Here is a 5,007-nt window from a genome sequence, read left to right as displayed (position 1 = left end):
CTTGGCTCATTTTTTTTTCAGCTATTTTCTTTACTAACAGATTTTAAAAACTATAACCTCTAAACAATTTTAACTATTAGAATTTAAATTCATAATCATGAACTTGATGATAAATTCAATTTCTAAATTATGTAATATTTCTTTATACTTCTACTTGCCTAAATATATACTGTATATGATTTTAATATATCAACAAGTTTGTTTTTGTTAGTATATTCATGCTATACTTTATACTATATATTTGCATCTTTTGATTTTTAGTCTTACTGTATTCCTATGTTTTAGAGTTTTTTCTCTTATCCATATACCATGATTGTATATGTTTGTTCAGTTGTTGTTGTTGTTGGACGGCACTGCTTATCCTCCTACCTTCAGAATTCTCTCCAGGCAAGAAGACGCAATTCACTATGATTTCTCAAATTGCTGATGACACATGCCAAACCATTTGAAGATCTATCCTACCACACTCTGCTCTGATCTACCAGGGTGAATATTTGTGATTCCACAGTTCACTAAGCAGCCATCTGGAGAATGAAATGCTAATCTACCATATGTCCACATACCACCATGTTCTACAGATGATACTTATTTAGTGTCTTCTTTCCCTTAACTGGTAGGCCAGTATCGTGGAGAAGAAACACCACTATTCACTTCAATAAATTAACAATTTATAGAATAAATTAATTATCTCTGCAACTAATGCTTATTCTAATGAAGTAAAGAGGTAAATAAATGGACTACCATGGTGATCCATCACTGAACTCTAAACAGCATTTAGCAATTTTTCTGTAATGTCATTAGAATGTGGAGGTGCTTAGCAGTGGTTATCTTTAGTTTTAGATCTTTAGCCAAATCCCATATAATATGAATTATCCATGTATTATCCAGCTATGTAATAATAGATTATGATTTATTAATTTACTGATTTCTAAAATAAACCATGAAATTATTTCCTTATTATTATTAATTACAGGGGCATTTGCTGGATTTATAAGAGATTATTCTTATAAATCCTTATTCATTTCCTTTATATTTCTCACTCTCCCAGTCTTCCTTATCTCAATATATAACACCAATATTCCACCACTTAGGCCAAAAATCTATTATTCTTCATTTAGGCATTCTTTTTCCCCTCCCTATATTCAATATATAAGCAGGTTCTGTTGGCTCAAAATATATCTTCTCAAAAATCTATCTACCTTCTACTACTTTCCATGTCTGTTTTCACAATCTGCATTCAAGTCCATATCATTTACCTTATGTCCACATACCATCACGCTCTATAGATGACACTTAGTGCCTTCTTTCTCCAGATAGTATTGGAGAAGAAGAAACACTACAAATTTACTTTATCCACATTAGTATCATATAAAAATTCTTTCTTCTACACCATTATCCACGTGTCTTAATTAACGTTTATCATGCTTATCTTCTAAATAACATAATATGGTGTATCACATACGTAATGCAAAAAGAGAAAAATTGTATGAATTTCCAATTAAGGGGTTATATGGTTTAGTAAAATTGATTAACATTTAAAAGTATGTATGTCAGATTTACTTAATTTATTTTTTACCTACCCATGCAAATTCATCCTTTAAAAACATATTTTTGCACTACGTATCTGCTTTTAAAACTAAATATATCTATTAGCAACAACTAAATATCACAAAAATCAGCAATACTTACTAATTCATCAACCATTGTTTCTAAAAATTTAATAAGAAATAACATTTATTACTTATATATGTTGCATGAAGTAAAAATTGTGATCTAACTTTGTAGATGAAGAAGGTGTGTCGTAGAGTCAGGATTTAATCTTAAGGGTTCTGCCATCAGATTACATGGTTTTAACAACTGCACTACTACTGCTACTCAATATATGTGTATTTCTGTATGTGTATAAGGTATATGTGCATTGATGTATGTATGTTTACATATACATGTGTGCATCTGTGTGCATCTGTGTGTGTTTATTTTTTTTTCAATTACCTGCGTATTATATTTCTAAAATGCCAGTATGGCTTACAATAAAATATGAATTGATTTATGTCTTCCATTTGAATGAACTATAATCAATTTACTGTACCATTATTCCTTGGGATGTTAAAGATGCCTAAATAATTCATTCTTAAGTATATCTGAAAGATTTCTCTATCTTTTAAATTAGATTACAAATTTTTTAGGTATTACCTTATTTCTATAAATGAAATTAGCCTGTATTTTTCCTTCTTCTTAATGTTCTGATCAGATTGTAATATCAACATTATGATGACCATTCAAAATGAATTGTTCAGCGTTTCCTGATTTTCAATTATATAGAAGAGTGTGTAAATTTGCATTTTAAATACATTTTGCTAGATATTCCAATGAATTGTATCTTCTAAATTCAGAATTGTTTTGAACTAAAAAAACTTTTGTATAGAAATATTTCTTATCTAGGAAAAAGGAAAAGTATTTAAATAAAAAAAATTTAAATTTCTACACTTAAATGTCAAGATTATTTTCCTCAATTTAAAACTATGTTTTTGTAGATTCATAATTATATTCTGAATTTCTTAAAGAATCTATAGTAGGTAGTAAAAAATCACTTTACATATTTGTTTTACAGTAAAAGTAACATTATATTAATATGAATTAATGTTTCCAACCAAATAATAATAAAAATTAAAATTTATTCTTCCTTTCATTCAAAAAAAATAAATGAACAAATGAGTCAATACAAATTTTATGAGCAGAGCACTTCATTAAAATTTTAATCTCATATTTTAGGAGTTCCATAAAGGAAGAGGTAAAGAATAATTAAAAAAAAAAAAACTATAAATGATTACAGCAGAATGGACCTAGGTGATACAAAAGTGAAAAAAAAAAAAAAAAAGCTGACAAAATTCCATTACACTGTTTGTAAAAAGACGAACTTTATCATTTTATCTCACTTATCATCTATTTCTAATTGTTGAATTAAATAATAGAAAGCACACACTTGATGTATAGTATGCTAAGAAATAATCACAATTCGTGGTACATGACAATAAAATGTTAGTTTTGTTTATTTGTCTTTTTCATTATTTATACATATGAAGAGATTGAAGGCTAGAATAATATTTCAGTTAAATGCTACGAGATCTGAGATTTGGAAAATACATTTCTCTAGATTAATGGTTTAGGTCTCTTTTGTTCAAATAACAAATTTCTATAGCTTAACAGAAGAGAGTTTCAAATTTATACAACAAATGAAAGAGAAGCTGTGATTAATATGCTTAGCGGACTCTGTCAATATTACTTCATTCAATCAGAAAGAGGAAGAGTAAAAAATGAAAATGAGGGAGCCATATTGACCAAATAAAATCTCTTTGGAATAAGGTATAGAGTATCAGAACGACTTCTTGACTTTCAGCTAATATGAAGGAATAAAGGCACATAAAGAAAATAGATGCTGGAAAGTATTTCCACGTGACCTTATGAGTTTCTATGGTAGCATCCGTGGGAGTGGGGTCTTATGGGGCAGAGTCTCTGCAGGGTTGGGCGGAGCCTCGGGAGGTGGGGCTTCAGTGGATGCCCTGGGCCACAAGTGTCTCCCAGTTTGGGGAACCGATGTTCTGGGTTTGGGGACTCAATCCCTGGCTGCATTGGGTGTGGACGTGGCCTGGGGACCTTAAACCTTGGGCGGATTTTTAATCTCAGTTTTAATTGGCCTTAGTAATTTAGAGCCTCTACCTATCCCAGGACCCCCCTTAGAATTCTGCCCCGCTGAATTCTTGTTTTTAGTAAAGCATTTTGAGGAGGGTGTGAGGAAGCTCCAGAGTTCAAGGATAGTTTTTGTTTAGAAATTGAAAACAATAGGGTTTTTCCTCATAAACATCAATGAAAAAACATTTAAATTTAAAATGAATTAATGTTTAATGTCTACAATATTAAACGTAACTATTTCCTTAATTATTACATTAACTATTCATAAAAATTACATAATATTAGAAAATAACTTGTAAGTTAGATTTTCACACTTTGCAAAAATGTCCCAGAGTGCATGATTTGTTCATTCAACAAATCTACTGAATCCTTACTATGGGCTAGGCATTAATTTAGTCCCTTGGGATTTATCAATGAACACTGCAGAGGGAAAACAATTATTACAGAGCATATATTGACAGTTATTAAAATTCTTTAAAAATTTTTATAGCAAAAAGTCACTTAATATGGCATGTAGATACATATTAGGCAAGATAAAATATGAAATAGATCTTGATAGTTGAGCTATATAATATTTTGTTATAATATTTTATGCATATACATGTTTGTTAATAAAGTTAACTAATGTAAGTATCCATATGGTTAAAAAAAAAAGTGATGTTATATACAAGTGCTTTCTCTTTATTCCATGAAGTTTTTCATGAATGACTCTTTCATTTAACGGACTTTCATTGAGGAATTATTCTGTGTTATGCCAAGCACTACATCTTACTATCCAATATGGTAGCCACCCACTACATGTGGCTAATTAGATTTAAATTTAAATAAAATTAAGTAATGCTGGCTACATTTCAGCTGCTTGACAGCCACGAGTGGCTAGTGGCTCCCTATGATACAGCAATATCAATGCAGGAAGTTCTATTGGACAGCTGTGCACTAGATTATTTACAGAAGATGCAGAGAAATAAATACCTATAAAAAGAACACATTCCCTGAAAAGCTTTGACATGGTAAAAATGTATTAGTATCATAGAGGAGGAAAGTAATTTGGCCTGAGGGAGTCTAGGAATGTTCTCAGAGGAGGCGACCTTTAATTTGGATCTTATAAGGCAGTATTTTTTTTTAATTAATTTTTTTCAATTACTATTGATATTCAGTATTATTTTGTATTAGTTTCAAGTATACAAAATACTGGTTAGACATTTATATAATTTACAAAATGACATCCCCCCACCAATTTAATACCATAGTTATGACCATAGTTTTGTCATAACCGTAGTTATGAGAATTTATTCACTATATTCCCTCTGTTGTGAT

The sequence above is a fragment of the Pteropus vampyrus genome, unplaced genomic scaffold, assembly GCF_000151845.1.
Source record: "Pteropus vampyrus isolate Shadow unplaced genomic scaffold, Pvam_2.0 Scaffold24, whole genome shotgun sequence".
In the NCBI taxonomy this organism is placed as follows: Eukaryota; Metazoa; Chordata; class Mammalia; order Chiroptera; family Pteropodidae; genus Pteropus; species Pteropus vampyrus.
The sequence above is the reverse complement of the archived record's forward strand: the minus strand, read 5'-3'. Positions refer to the sequence as shown.